Source organism: Mirounga angustirostris, unplaced genomic scaffold (assembly GCF_029215605.1).
Source record: "Mirounga angustirostris isolate CCGP_5_RB_7025 unplaced genomic scaffold, mMirAng1.0.hap1 SCAF_17, whole genome shotgun sequence".
NCBI classification, from domain to species: Eukaryota; Metazoa; Chordata; class Mammalia; order Carnivora; family Phocidae; genus Mirounga; species Mirounga angustirostris.
Genome location: NW_026991725.1, coordinates 3,995,034 through 4,011,120, shown reverse-complemented (window position 1 = coordinate 4,011,120; position 16,087 = coordinate 3,995,034). Strand labels below are relative to the sequence as shown.

Genomic DNA, 16,087 nt, shown 5'->3' with positions numbered 1-16,087 from the left:
GATGCGGGACTCGATCCCAGGACCCCGGGATCATGACCTGAGCCGAAGGCAGACGCTTAACCAACTGAGCCACCCAGGCGTCCCAATTCTTAGTGTTTTAAATGACTGCATTTTAAGGTACACAAACACGGGTTACACAAATATCAATGCTATAGAAACATCTGTGGATAAGCATAAAGGTATAAATGCCTAAACTGGAGGAAACTTGAAACCCTCACCTTAATTCTTTTTTTTTTCTTTTTAAAGAGTTATTTGAGAGAAAGCACACGCGTGAGTGGGGAGGCGGTGGTGGTGGATGAGGGAGGGGATCCTGGTGACCCTGAGATCATGACCTGAGCCGAAATCAAGAGTCGGGCACTCAACCAAGCCACTGAGGTGCCCCTCTTATCTTAATTCTTTTTTTTTTTTTTTTTAAGATTTACGTAATTGAGAAAGAGAGCAAAAGAGAGCGTGAGAACGAGCGCATGAACATGGTGGGGAGGGGCAGAGGGAGAGAGAGAGAGAAACCCTAAGCAGACTCCACGCTGAGCCCGACGTGGGGCTGGATCCCATGACCCTGAGATCATGACCCAAGCTGATACCAAGAGTCCGACATTCAACTGACTGTGCCACCCATAGGTCTCTCATCTTAATTTTTTTTAATTTTTAAAAAATATTTTATTTATTTATTTGACAGAGAGAGAGATAGCGAGAGCAGGAACAGTGAAGCAGGGGGAGTGGGAGAGGGAGAAGCAGGCTTCCCGTGGAGCAGGGAGCCCGATGCGGGGCTCGATCCCAGGACCCTGGGATCATGACCTGAGCCGAAGGCAGACGCTTAACGACTGAGCCACCCAGGCGCCCCTCTCATCTTAATTCTTAAATGTAGTATTTCTAACTTGTGACATACAGATAGATTGGCAGCCATTTTTGTGTGTTTTAAAATAACTGGGAGCATAGTTAAAATTTTATACATCAAATGACTGCTATTGAATGTTGCAGGTGAGATGTGGTTATTTTTAGTTTACTTGAAATGATTAACTAAAGGGGGGAGGGGGAAGTAAATATCTGAAATTTGGAAAACACTAAACTTTTTGGTAAGAACTTTTAATTTTCATTTACATTTTCTTTAAGGATATAAAAGGTTGATACTGTATGTAGTTAAATTGACCCATAACCATCGGTGATCATGGGGCAGGTAACTATAGCCTGCAGAAAAAGTTATGATCTAGGAATTTAAAAAATAAGATCCTGAAGTTTTTGTTTAATTGCATCAATTTCTGTATTTATGTGAATTTATAAACTACAGTACGTTTTGAATGAGATTAATCTTGTTTAATATAAGTAAATGTGTTTGTAGACTGTGATCTCTCCAAACTAAAAAGATTAGTACTTGGAATTGTGTTCTTTATGGTTATAGTGTTGGTAAAGCACTAATACACAGAAAATAAAGGAATTACACAGTGCAAAAAAAAAAAAAAAGAGTGCTGCCCTTAACAAATATTAGTTATTGTTACTGGGCCTACGATTATTAGTAACAGTGTTTGATTAGTGTTCTAATCAGATGTAAATTATATTACAATAGTTAGTTACAAATAACAGACCCAAAGTTTGCCCAAAAAATTTTGTTTAAAATACACACACCATGCTGAAGTGTTACTCAAAATTTTACTTTCACTGACTTGCATTCCCACATGCAGTGAAAGGAGGACATAGGAAATGTGTTTAACCTATGGAGTTTGCCATGTTAATACCATCCTTCATGTAAATGACAGCTCAACAGAGGTGGAGATTTTCTGTTCAGGATAGCAGTAATATAATTACTAGTGAATATCCACAAAAAACAAAAAATATATCCAAACTATTTCATACCAACAGACTAAGCCTTTTAAATGTTTAAACGTTATCCATAAACTCTGAAAAGGCTAGAACTTCTAAAACACTAATGGCAAAATTTAGAAACATATAATGGAAGGGAGGGTTCCAAGTTTGCTTGGAAGTATGTTATGCAGAGTTAGCTAATGTATTGTAAATTACACTGCCTACTCAACATTTCCACTTGGGAATCCATTGGCATCTCAAATTTACATTGTCAAAACAAAGCTCTTGAGTCCCTGCAAACCTGATCCCTAGTCTCATCCACCCAAATTGTTTGGGCCAAAATACTTGACAGTCATCCTTGGTTTCTCTTTTTCCCTGCAACAGTATGTATCCTAATCCAACAGCAAACCCTGGCTTTACTTCCAAATGTATCTTGAATCTGCCCACTTAGCTCCATTACCACTTTGACAATGTTCATGGCACCATCATTTTTCAAAACTAGCACCACTGTTAAAGGTTTTTTTTTTTTTTAGCTTTTTATTATAGAAAATTACAAATATAAACAGAAATAGAGGGGATAATATAATGAACTCCCATGTTCTCACACATTTCAGCTTTAATTCAAGTCCAATCTTTGTTTCTTCTATATCCTTACTCTCTTCACCTTGTCCCTGAAGTGAAACTAATCCCAGACATTCTATCAGCAAAAGGTCTCTTAACTGGTCTATCTGCAACCACTTCTGCACTGCGGCTATCCACTTACCAAAGAGCAACCAGAGGGATTTTATGTATCTAAAATACACGGATACATCACGTGCTTCCCTTTGTACTTACAAAGAAAAGCTGAAGTCTTTAGCTTAGACTTCAAGGCCTTGTAACATCCAATAATACATCATTTCTCTGATTTTGTACTATCTCCCCTTTTGTTCACTTGCTATAGTTGCATTGGTCTCTTTTGTTTCTTCTATATTTCAGGCCCCTTCTCAGGGCCTTTGTGCTTTTTCTTTTCTTCTATTTTTAAAAAATATTTATTTGAGAGAGAGCGCGCGCACGTGCGAGCACAAGTGGGGAAGGGGCAGAGGGAGAGGGAGAAGCAGACTCCCCGCTGAGCAGGGGACCTGATGTGGAGACTTGATCCCAGGACCTTGGGATCACGAACTGAGCTGACAGACGCTCAACCAACTGAGCCACCCAGGCGTCCCATGCTTTTTATTTTTTACTTGGGATACTTTTTCTCCTGGCCTGTCACTATTTAAGTCACAGCTCCAGTATCATCAACTCTTCCCCATCCCAATCATACTCTATCTTGCTATTCTGTTTTGTTTCCTTCAGGATATATATCATATCCTAAAAATTATGTTTACTTGTATACTTGTATTTACTTGTATACTTTATTTACTTGTATACTTGACTGTGGTTATCTCCTTATGATATCATATAAGCTCAACGAAGAGCAAGGATTTTATTTTGCTCAGTACATAATCCTTAACATTGGAAATAGTGCCAAGCACATATTAGGTGCTCAATGGCTATTTAAGGAATGAATCAATTCATCCCAGGGTCCTTCCCACACGGTTCTATCGGTCCCGTTATTGCAGCAGGAATTGTAATTTAGGACAAGAAGAAAGAAATTCTGTAATTTCACATGTAAAAAATAATTGTTACAGAACTCAATATATGTGGCAGATTAATGGATTGTAAATACAAATGTTTGATGATAAATTAATTGGCAAATAAAATTAAATCACCTCTATAATGTTGTCAGTCCAACGTTGACTCAATTTTATCCTTTAATTAAGTGGCATGAAGCTGATAAACTTTTGAGCTAACTTGCCAAATAGACTGGAACATGTCTTCTAAAAACAAACATAAGAATCCACGGATGCCACTTTAAAAATCTGCATTCTGGCTGGGAGGGGCTGCCTTTATTTTGTTTTGTTTTCATCTTTAAATAAAGCACTGTGCTCTTGTGGTCTGTTGCACAAGTCTTGTCTCTTGTTACGTTAGTGGTATGCACATGTCACCCTGCTGTGGGTCACTGTGTTTCACTCACATTACGGGAACCTAAAACAAAATGTCTTGAGTGACAGGATGAGTGGGGTACACCACAGACAGGAAATGAAATTCACACTTCTGCCAACACAGCAACTGTCTGCTTTACCAAATGAAAATATTTTAAAAATACAGACTAATATTCTACCTATTACCAAAGTTACAGCTGTGGGCACTTTGGTTTCCGGTAAGCAAAGTGGTCTCAACATCTACAAAAGAAGTATATTTGTAGAGAGCTTAAAACAACCAAGCATGCTTCAGTTATTCCTTTTGTGAGACAGAGGTAGTTTCTCTTAGACAAACACTAGTTTAAGAATAAACTTCCTGGTTTGATACATTTATTGTTGCTCATGCTTTAAAGCAAATCTAAGTGTGTTCTTTAACATGTATGTAGTGCTTTCACACGGGGAGGGTTAGGGTGGGACCAAGGACCCTTGGTTAATTCAAAGCTACCTGGAAAATTCCTGATGGTAAAAGAAAGACCAGGAGTCAAACTCACATATAGGATAAGAGAAAAGATGCTTTTCTATTTGAATCATTTACACAAATCTCCATGAACTTTTCTGATAGAACAAAATACACAGCAGATACAGCTGGGTCAGGAGACTGCCCTACTAGGTGCAGTACAGGTTTCCAGAGAGTCATGGCAGACACACTATGGATGGTACAGTCAATTGTCTTTATTCTGTGGTCCCAGATTAGGACTCTCCAGTTATCATAAAAGTGGCATATACTGTTGGTTACAGGGGATCAGGAATAAAAGTGTGGCTGATTACAAAAATCCCTTATCATCACTGAATAAAAGTCAAAGCTCTATAAATGCTGTAAAAAATGGGATAGCAGTATGATGGTGTGGAAGTGAAAAAATAAAATTCACAACCAACAGGGTTAGGTGGTTCAAATTCAACTTGAAAATTAAATGCTTAATTTGTATATGAATAAAATTATATGTAAATTTAATCACATGTACCTTAGTGTAAGGTAAAAGCTTAGTATATTTTGCTAGAACAGCAAGAGATTCATTTATGTAAATATTGGTCTTTCTGAAAAAGCTTCCTGAAGATTCAATCAACATAGAGTTGGTCTCTACTTAAAAATATAGAGAGCAAGGGAAAACTTTTACACATTTTCTGAGTCGACCAATTCTGGACTAGAAACAGGACTTTTCCAGTAAATTTTATGGAGCCATCCATAGGTGATTACAGATGCCTGAATCAGACACAAACCCAAAAGCTTTCTCAGTCTAAAGATGGAGAGTATTTAGCTGCTTGATAAGAAAATGACACAGGATCATCTCGGTAAGAAAATGACACAGTGACAAATGTTCTCCAGTCTTTATCAGAATACAATTGAAGATCACCTATTCCTCTCTTGCTATAAGATTGCTTGCTCAACAGAGAGAAAATCATTCCTAGTTAGACATATGAATAGCTAATAATAACTAACTTGACTGGATGCTTAGAGTATGCTGGGCACTAAGCTGAGCACTTGACATTATTTCATTTAATCTTCACAACAATCCTATGAAGTAGGTACTATTTTTTACCCCCAATTTACACGTTAAGAGACTGACGGACTCAAGAGATTCTACGTTATTTGCCCAAGATCACACAGCTGGTAATCCTCAGAGCAAGAATTCAAACCAAGATTTGACTTGAAAGTTCATGCTCTGGATCACTCTCTACTATGCTGTTCTAGTTTTATGATACAGTTTAAGTAAAATGAAATACAATGTTTTCCCACAGAGTTTTCAACAGAATAGAATTTAAAAGTAGACTACGGGAGTGAAAGAAAAGGACTGAAATAAATCCAGATCTCAACTCTTCTCATGCCTTTTTTGTTTCCCTTATCAAGGCCACGAACAGAAAGACTATACTGAGGGGAATCAAGAACATCTGGTTGAGAGATGAATCCAGATGGGCTGGACAGTAGAGAAAAGAACAGTAACTTCTGTTGGGAATGACAGTAGCATTTCAGTCTTGAAAATGGAGGAAAGATGACTCTGCTTTAAATAGATTTGGGGAAGCACTCTGTGCCAATCTCTCCTGATCAAAATCACTTCCTAAAGCATGAAATCTGTTAACTGGCAGTTTATTCTCAGGCATAGTGTAGAGGAAAAGGTTAACTAATGGAAGAAAATACTTCACTGTTCTGAGGTTGGAATAATTTTTTTTTTTTAAGATTTTATTTACTGAGAGAGAGAGAGAGAGCATGAGAGAACACAAGAGCGCACAAGCGGAGGGAGGGTCAGAGGGAGAGGGAGAAGCAGACTCCCCGCTGAACAGGGAGCCAGACATGGGGCTTGATCCCAGGACCCTGAGATCATGACCTGAGCCGAAGGCAGATGCTTAACTGACTGAGCCACCCAGGTGCCCCGAGGTTGGAATAATTTTTGAAGAATGTGGCCAGCGTGATCATCCATGACCAGCAGAAAGGCCAAGGAAGCAAAAGAAAGCAACAACACACCAGGCCAAATTGCAGAGTATCACTTGGATACACAGTCTTCTGTTTTACATACAACATACATGAAGAGATGGATCATTTACTATGGGAAGTTGGGTTTCAGAAAGTGGATGTAATACTTTTATTTCAATAAAATGGAGGAAGTAGATTCTCATGTTTATAGTATTTGTAATGTTTGGTATTTCTGTCAAAGCCAAAATTTATAGGTAAATTAGGTTTTACCTATAAATTGTACAAAGTGATATGGCTGCCATTTATGTAAAACTAAAATACACTTAATCTGAACTGTTTGTTTTATTTTTGTTTTGAGGAATAATCATCTAGGGGGAAGTTTCAAATATATTCTATCCTAACATTCTCCCTTTTTTGATACGTGCTCTCTGCTTATTTAGTTGTTTAATTTTCAGATTCAGGGCACTAGGGCAGCTTCTGTCAGTTCCTTAGGTGGAGAGGAATTCATGTCCTTACTCAGCGTGACCATACCATATAGAAAGGAAATTTCATAATAAAAAGCTTCAAATATCAGACCAGAGGCCAAAAGACTACAGAGCTACCAATAACAATACCTACTGAAAAGTTTGGCTAACTCCAAAAAACAGGAAGGAAACTGGCTGCAAAAGTCAAAAGCGTATTTCCAAGTAGTGAGAAAAAGTTTGATTCTGTAACCCTAAAGGAACTTAGGGACTAGACACTAGTCTAGACTATAATGGGAGAATGTCTAAATCCAAGTATCATACATACTCTTCTCTGTAATTAAACATTCCCCAATCCCATCCTCACCCCTACCATACATGGCCATACGCTCAAATGACAGTATTAGAACAGCAATCAACACCTGGAACCCTCTCCCCCAAGGTATAAACTCCAGACACATGCCTGTGAATGCAGCACTAGGATTATTTCTCTCCTCATAGGCAGACAAGCAGAGGCTGGGGTACATTAGTAGACAAGTTATTGGCAAAGTAGCTAAGAACTTAGGACTCCAGTTCTTACTCATTAACTATAACCATCAAACCATTTTAGTTCCAGCTAATCTTCCACTTAAACTTTCCTGTACAATGTCCAGCACAACTGCCCTCAGATGCAGCTGTTTGTTTTCCCCCTTTCCTACTTTTCTACAATCTAAGAAGAAAAGCAAAGGTCTATTTGTTTAAGGCTGAGGGAAAAACTCCTTCAGGACTATCCTGGTCTTTTCCCTATAAGCATACACAGAAGAAGAAACAAACCCAGAACATTCCTTTTGTTCATTTTGGATGCTCATTTACTTGGTAAGATCTTGTAATGATTCTATTTTGCCTCAAACATGTGCATCTTAGAAATGTTCAGATAGAATCATAATGTAGGAGCAATAATTTTTTATTTTATTTTATTTTTTTAAAAGATTTTATTTATTTATTTGAGAGAGAGAGAATGAGAGACAGAGAGCATGAGAGGGAGGAGGGTCAGAGGGAGAAGCAGACTCCCTGCTGAGCAGGGAGCCCGATGCGGGACTCGATCCCGGGACTCCAGGATCATGACCTGAGCCGAAGGCAGTCGCTTAACCAACTGAGCCACCCAGGCGCCCGTAGGAGCAATAATTTTACTACTGGCCATATAACTCAACCTTCCAATTTCCACAGATTGGGGTACATCTGAATTGACATTTGTTATTTTTGGCTGTCCAGCAATAGATATCTCCTTCCTAATCTCCCTCTGGTCTCTACTTGGGGAATCCCTCCAAATGTGCATGGTCTTGGTGGTCTCCAACTCTGGAACTGTAAGGGGCCTTGCAGGAACCTGGCATGTGGTTTAGGCCTGGACAGTTGGAAATTCTCCCCAAATCTTAAGACAAGTTACCCAAAGGAGTGGAGTAGAGATGGTGGGGGACGGTCACATTCACTGTGGGGAGAAAGGCAAGGTATAGATCAGTCTGTTCCTACTCCCTGGGCTTCCCTGAATGCCCTTGGCTCCTGCCTGTTCCCTAAGCCTCCTGTCCATTAGGTGAGCTCTGATTTCCTTCCAACAAATATTCCTGTTAAGATAGTTAAAAATCATTTCTGATCTTGCAACAGAGAATCTGATATATCAATTGAAGTTCAAAGAATTTAATGACTTGTTGCAAGTCACACAGCTAGTTAGTTAGAACTCAGACTAAGCCCCATGTCATCTGACAGCCAGGGCAGCACTTTAACGGGTTATCCTGAGTTAGATGTTCCCACAACAGGACATACTGTGGGCCTAATAATTTGAAGCAACCAGCGGTTAAAAACACATCTGGTCAGTTCATCTAAAGAGAACAAAGACAGGATTTTACTGCAAAGCCTGGTGTGATATTTGTTCTATTTTTCACAGTATCCTGAAGATAAAGTTCAGATTCCAGTGGGGAAAAGTTTAGACATATTCCAATGAGGCAAATACTTTCACGTTGTTTCTTAAAGTTGCTTCTTCCCCTTTTTCCTTTAATAAGTTTGATGACTATTAAACATTGTTTTTAAAAAAATATCAGAAACTAGATGCCAAAAACAAAAAGTTAGGAAGACCGTGGGGCTCAGGAAGGAGGGGAAAGAAAGCCTACATAAGAAAAGAAATGGATGCAAAAGAAAAAGAGGGAGGACTCAATAAATAAAATCAGAAATGAAAGAGAAGTAACCGACACCACAGAAATATAAAGGATTATAAGAGACTAGTGTGAAAAATTATGTGCCAACAAACTGGACAACCTAGAAGAAATGGATACCTAAATGCCTAGAAACATATAATCTTCCAAAATGGAATCAGGGAGAAATAGAAAATCTGAGCAAACCAATTACTAGCAACAAAATTGAATTGGCAATAAAAAAACTCAAGTCCAGGACCAAGTGGCTTCACAGGTGAATTCTACCAAACAGTTAAAGAGTTAATACCTATTCTTTTTTTTTAAAGATTTTATTTATTTGAGAGAGAAAATGAGAGAGAGAGAGAGAGCACACGAGAGGGGGGAGCAGGAGAGGGAGAAGCAGACTCCCTGCTGAGCAGGGAGCCTGATGCGGGACTTGATCCCTGGACTCCAGGATCATGACCTGAGCCGAAGGCAGTCACTTAACCAACTGAGCCACCCAGGCGCCCTAGTTAATACCTATTCTTCTCAAACTGTTCCAAACCACAGAAGAGGAAGATAAACTTCCAAATTTATTCTATGAGGCCAGCGCTACCCAGATACCAAAACCAGACAAAAACACTAGCAAAAAAGATAACTAAAGGCCAATAGCCCTGATGAACGTGGATGCAAAAATCCTCAACAAAACACTGGCAAACCAAATACAACAACATATTCAAAGGATCATTCATCATGATCAAGTGGGATTTTTTCTAGGATGGTTCAACATCTGTAAATCAATCAATATATCACATTAACAAAATGATGGATAAAAACCATATGATCATCTCAATAGATGCAGAAAAAAGCATATGACAAAATTCAACATCTGTTCATGATAAAAACTCTCAACAAAGTAGGTTTAGAGGGAACTTACCTCAATATAATAAAGGCCATACAGAGTGAGAATCTTGTTCTCAAGAAGGTCCTTCTCCAAGGAGAGGAGAAAGGGCCTCAGCTCAAAGGAGCCCATTTCCTTTACAAGCTGAATTAACAAAGCTTCTCAGTCCTGTGGCCCTAAACTCTGGACTTAAATACTTCTCTTTCAAAAAGGTAAAGCTTAAAAGCTGTTTGGACCAGAAAGTAAATGACCTGAACAGTTCTTTCTCAGTATTTAAATTGCCAGATGTATTGGTTACCAAGACATGACCAATATTACTTGAGACCAAATTTAAAATAGTTGGTGGGAATAAAAACAAGACAAAACAAAAGGATATTAACTCAGAAACTGTTCAGCATTTGAAAAATCATTTCATTTGCATGATTCAACAAATGCCTTTCCAGGTATTTAAAACACACCTGCAGAAGGAATGCAAGCTGGGCTTTTAAGCACTTGGCCAAAATGTTGAACCCAAATCTGTTTTCAGATTTCTCTTTCACCCTAATGCAAAGCTGCTTTTTTTTTTTTTTTTAAGATTTTATTTATTTATTTTTGAGAAAGGGAGAGAGGGAAAGAAGGAGAGGGAGAGGGATTCCATTATTCATATAGATGAACATCCAACAGTTTTGTCCCCAAATTTCTCATCCTCCTAATATTCAAAGACTTCTACCTGGACTCCATTTAGATTTCTAATTCTCAGAGTCCCTTTGGAAGGCATCAGATCTTGATGGACTTGATTTCAGAAACTAAATTCCCACTTTCTGACTATAATCCCCTCTCTTGTGACTCTCATGTGTTCACTCTCTTCACCACCCTCATGGCCACTTTATCCTATATATAGATGACTTCTGATTAGTTATCTATTGTTGAGTAACAAATTACTCTAAAATGTAGAAGCTTAAAACAATAAAGATCCTTCATTATCTCACACAGTTTCTGTGGGTTAGGAATTCAGGAGCAGCTTAGCTGGGTGGTTCTGGCTCAGGGTCTCTTACCAGGATGCAGCAAGCATCTGAAGCCCTGAATAGGACTGAAAGATCTGCTTCTAAAATGGCTCCGTCAGATGGCTACTAATAGGAGACCTCAGTTCTTTGCTATGTAAACTTCTGTACTGTTCTACTTGAGTACTCTTATGACATGGCAGCTGTCTTTCCCCAGAGTAAGTGATCCAGAGAGAAAAAGGCAGAAGTGCAATGTTTTATGATTTAACCTTGGAAGTTACACACCGTAATTTCTTTCTTTCTTTTTTTAAAGATTATTTATTTTTAAAGATTTATTCTTTTCTCTTTTTAGAGACAGAGAGTGAGTGAGTGTGCGTGCAAGCAGGGCGAGGGGCAGAGCGAGAGGGAGAGAAATCCTCAGACTCCCCGCTGAGCGCAGAGCCCCACGCGAGGGCTCAATTTCATGACCCCAAGACATGACCTGAGCCGAAATCGAGAATCACACGCTCAGTTGACTGGTCCACCCAGGCGCCCCTACACACCATAATTTCTGCAACACGCTATTAGTTATACAGGTTAACCATATCTAATGTAGGAGGGAGACTGCATAGGGATGTAAATACTGCAAGTCAAGAATCAATGGGAACCATCATAAAGTGGGTTGCTACAACTTCCACACTGGTTCTGCAGCTCAGATCTATCACCAGAGCCTTAGACCTATACAATCAACTGTCTACTAGACAGCTTTTTGTTGATAATGATGACAACAACTTTACCATTATTTCATTATTTGTGAAAACTTGCAATCTGGGGGCACCTGAGTGGCTCAGTCATTAAGCATCTGCCTTCGGATCAGGTCATGATCCCAGGGTCCTGGGATCGAGCCCTGCATCGGGCTCCCTGCTCTGTGGGAAGCCTGCTTTCTCTCCCACTCCCTCTGCTTGTGTTCCCTCTTTCACCGTGTCTCTCTCTGTCAAATAAATAAATAAAATCTTTAAAAACAAAAAAACTTGCAATCTGGTACAATGGCATATCCATCAAAATGTTCTCTCTGGTTCCGAGCATCATAAAATAAAGAAGATGTTGTAATTATCATTTATTGAATACACACCCTGTGTCAGGCATGATTTTACATCACTATCTCACAACAACTCTATGAAAGGAAGTCATTCTTCCCATTTCATAGATGAAGAAACATCGATGAGAGTAACTTGCCTAAGCTTACCAATTACACAATCAGTAGGATAGAGCAGGGATAAAAATTTAGACTTACTTCCAAGTTTTTTGTTTTTGTTTTTTTAAAGTTCCATTCCATGGCTTCTTTAGCAGTTTGAGTTCTTTGCTTGTTCTGTACAATGTAGTCCCATTGCAGCCTACCCACCAGGGTAGCAACTGGGTTGAGAATTCTCAAACATCAGAAAACCAAGGGTTTATTTGTTTGTTTCTTTCTTTTTAAATTGAGTCAGTTCAGAGTTCAGTGCTACTTTATTGCAGTCTTACGAGTAATTCTCAAAACTCCCTGGCCACAAACATTTAATACAGTCTGTAGAACACTAGTCTGTCAATTTTCCTTATCAAACCATTTCTCCTAGGGTTGTTATCTACCTTAGTAGGCTAAGAAAATGAAATAATTTGCAACAGACACTCTTAAAAGTCCCTCAAAAATATATTTTTTTAAGATTTTATCTTTTTAAGTAATGTCTGCACCCAATGTGGGGCTCAAACTCACAACACTAAGATCAAGAGTCTCATGCTCTTCTAACTGAGCCAGCCAGGTGCCCCCCAAATAATAATTCTTAAATATCAAACAAAGGGGAATAGAGAAAGGCATGGCAAAGTTTGAATGTCTTTTAAATCTATTGCCTGGTTTTCTTTATCACTGCACTGACTTTAAAGTCCTTGGGCAAATCCTTATTTTCATAACTATTTTAATGCGTATTACAGATCCCCTTGGCCATGTACTAACACACAATGAAATCCAGGAGGAACACTGTTGCCAGTGCTTAGGTTCTGACAATTAAAAAACAGTTAACTTTTGTAAAATAGTGATGATGATGATGATGATGGAGGAAGAGGAAAAGGAAGAGAAAACAAAAACAAATAGCAAAAGGCAAAGTTCAAAGGACAATTTAAGGAGTTGTCAAAGAAAAGGAAAAAGAGAAAGCAAGCAGCAGTCTGAGGCTTAATTAGCTCACAGTTTTTAACCAGTCCAATGTTCCTTGCTTCCTACTTTCTTCCTCCTTAATCATTACAGACTCACCATAGAATTGCACCACCAGTAGAGATGAAAAGTTTACCCCACTGGTTCCTCGCAAATTTAATTTGTTGAGCTTTCTTGATGCCTGATCTAATGTTTAATAATTTTTCAAATTTACTAAATGCACATTTTAGATCAATTTATGAAGAAGCAATGACCCAAAGCACTTTCTTCCCTATTTTCCAAATACTATTCATAAGAAATCAGAGAGCTAGAGACAAAGGGTTCACACAGTAGTATTTTGCAATACTCTAGAGTGCAATGTGAAGCAATGAGAATTCCAAACATTTTAGTTAGGATTTGAAAAAAAGAAAAATATTCCAATCAAAATGATCCAAGTGTAAATTTCAATTTCATATGTTTCTGGGTGCCTGACTGGCTCAGTCAGTGAAGCATGTGATTCTTGATCTTGGGGTTGTGAGTTTGAGCCCCATGTTGGGTGTAGAGATTACTTAAAAAAAAAAAAAAAAAAAGTCACATATTTGCTCCAGTGTAGCAACATATACTGTAGTACAATCCCATGCCTAGATTGCTTTTAGATCCTGGTTGAACTAGGTCCTATAAACTCCCAAATGGCAACTCAAGACACAGGAAAACATAAGGAACAAAAGGAAATGACTTTAACTGCCAAAGGCAAAATTTTTGTACAATGACTGGAAGGAGAGCTGCAATCCTAATCCTACCATTTTCTCACATGGTAGCAGACAGCTAGTGAGGCTGTATGTGAGTTGTGTAGACTTGCTTAGTCATCGGAGGACCCTACACACCCCAGAGATTCATCCTTTAAATATCTAAGCACAGGGGACCACAGTTTCTAAAAGGAAGGTGGCTGAAGATATTCCATTTTAGCAAAACAAGAAGATACGCTCCATTTCATTCTTTTTTGTAAAACAAGAAAGGAAGAATAATGAGAGACATGGATATGGCCTTATCATTAGAGAACAAAAGGTGAGACAGCTTGATAAGGTAAACTACTAGTTACAAGTGAAGCACTGCTACCAACGGGACTAGTCAGGTGTTGGGAGAGTTGAGGCTTGCATACACAAAGGACAAAAGACATCTTTTTTCTTTTGGCTGCATGAATTGGTAAGTTTTATTTATATTTACTGTGAATACTGACATGTGGACTAATAAGTGTTTTCTATTTATGTTGCTTTTATTTTTCTATTTTCTGTCATCTATTAGGGTAAAAAATAATACATTCTATTTCTATTTTTACGTGCATATCTTAAAACCTTAGTAAGTATATTGAATGCAGCAAATCAATAGTTTTACATTGTAGACACGTTTTTTTCCTAAAAAAGGCTGTCCTGGAGTGGGCCCAGTAATGTGCCTTAAAAATCAATGTAATTTAAGATACCAGTTTTTAAGTGTTAAGGAAATTAAAAATCCTACACATACATATATGTCTTACTTTTAAAAATAAAGGTTAGGTCTCAGCCATACTCTAAAAACTAGAATACCTGGGTGTAGGAAAGGAAAATAAAAAGTAGAACTCACTGACAAAATGCTGATAAAATCACAATGCCCTTTTGGTAACTCAAGACCCAAAACCAAATTATGCTAGAGTCAGGAAAAAAAAAAAAAAGGAAGTAGCTGTATTTCAAATTACCTGAACTTCTGCTTAAGAGAAAGGCCATAACCATGCAAAAAAGCCATGCATGTGAAGAACGGGAAGGTAATAAGGCAGGAGTGGAAATGGCTCTTAGCAAAGGAAGGTGACATTGTGGGTGATAGTTTTCTCTTTTTGCAAATTTCTCTTTAATGATGTTGTTATATACTGTGTTTTCAATTTCTAAAAAGGACCCTCCCCCCACCCCCAAAAAAGAGCAGTACAGGAAAACACACCGTGGGAACGGAGTCAAGCACACAGATGTTCTGCGTAAGCTGCTTTTCAGAGACATCTGCCTTTGTGCAAGACTTGAAAAAGTAAAGCTGTTGTCAACAAGTTCTCCAAAGTGAGGAGGGGTGGGGCCTGAGAGAAAGTGAGCTGTGAAGAAACCAACAATTAGAACCCTAAGGGCTGAGAAACACATAGTTTCTTGATTGAAGTTCCTCATTTATGAGCCACTTCTCTGCCCAAATGCTTTGCCCTCAGCAAAGTCTGCTATTCAAACAAGGAGGACTCAAGCTGCCCATGTGTCTCCTCCGCTCCAGTGATTGAGGCTCTCAGTCGGTGCCACTCAGCTCTTTGCAGGGGCTGCCTATCTCTGTGGTAAGAGAGATAGGGCACAATCTCCCATGGAAAAATCTGAGTGGGAAGCAAGATGCCTTACTCCTCCCTTCTTGTTCCAACTCCAAATAAAAATGCTTATTATGTACAAAAGAATTCATGTAAAAGCAAAGATACGTTTATCTGTTCTATTGTCTTGCTTTTATTTATTAAACTTTATTCTGTTTAGCAAGATGAATACTCCTAGGTCTGTATTGTTCGCTTTCCCATGTAAGGCAATGGAGGGCGAGTGCCTTCGCCCTGCTTTACATAGTGCCCAGTCTAATGCCACAGACAGAGTGTTTAGTAAATGTGATCTGCAAATGACAACAGGGACGGTGCTAAAGACTCAAGCGCACTTTGGAGGACAATACAGTGTGAAAGTCACTATGTAAAACCCCTTTTCTGGTGCTCATGTAGCAAATGCCTAAGCCCATGTGTCTGCAACACAGACTACAGGAAAAGGCTGCCTACTTCTTGTTTGCAGCCTTCAATCATGCCTGATGCGAGTGGGGAACTTCTACTCACAAAATAACTTTCAACTTGCTTGCAAAGTTCTCACAAAGTTCTATTTAGCGTTCAGTTTTGAACTTCCCTTTTCTGAGAAGTTGGGTGTGTTATGTGGGTTACTGTCCTACATTTGCCTTCTGGGCAAGTTAACTGCAAAAGATTCTAGACACCCCTTATTCAGGCACAGGAGCCTCTTCTAGGTCCTATAAAAGCTCCACTTACTGCTAACATGACAATGGAGCTGATAATTTGTAGGTTCATATAAATTTGTTAGGATAAAGCTACCTAAACTGCTAATATAACCTCACTATATTGTGCAAAGTAGAGGAAGGGCCGCAATAAAGATGGGGAGAGGTAAGCA

The 16,087-nt window shown here is 38.7% G+C and overlaps 1 protein-coding gene across 7 annotated transcripts in view; it reads right to left on the bottom strand.

Annotated features, from left to right (window-relative positions):
- Positions 1-16,087, bottom strand: part of SSH2 (slingshot protein phosphatase 2) — a 244,327-nt gene that overhangs the window by 62,801 nt on the left and 165,439 nt on the right. The gene's annotated exons all lie outside the window — the stretch shown is intronic.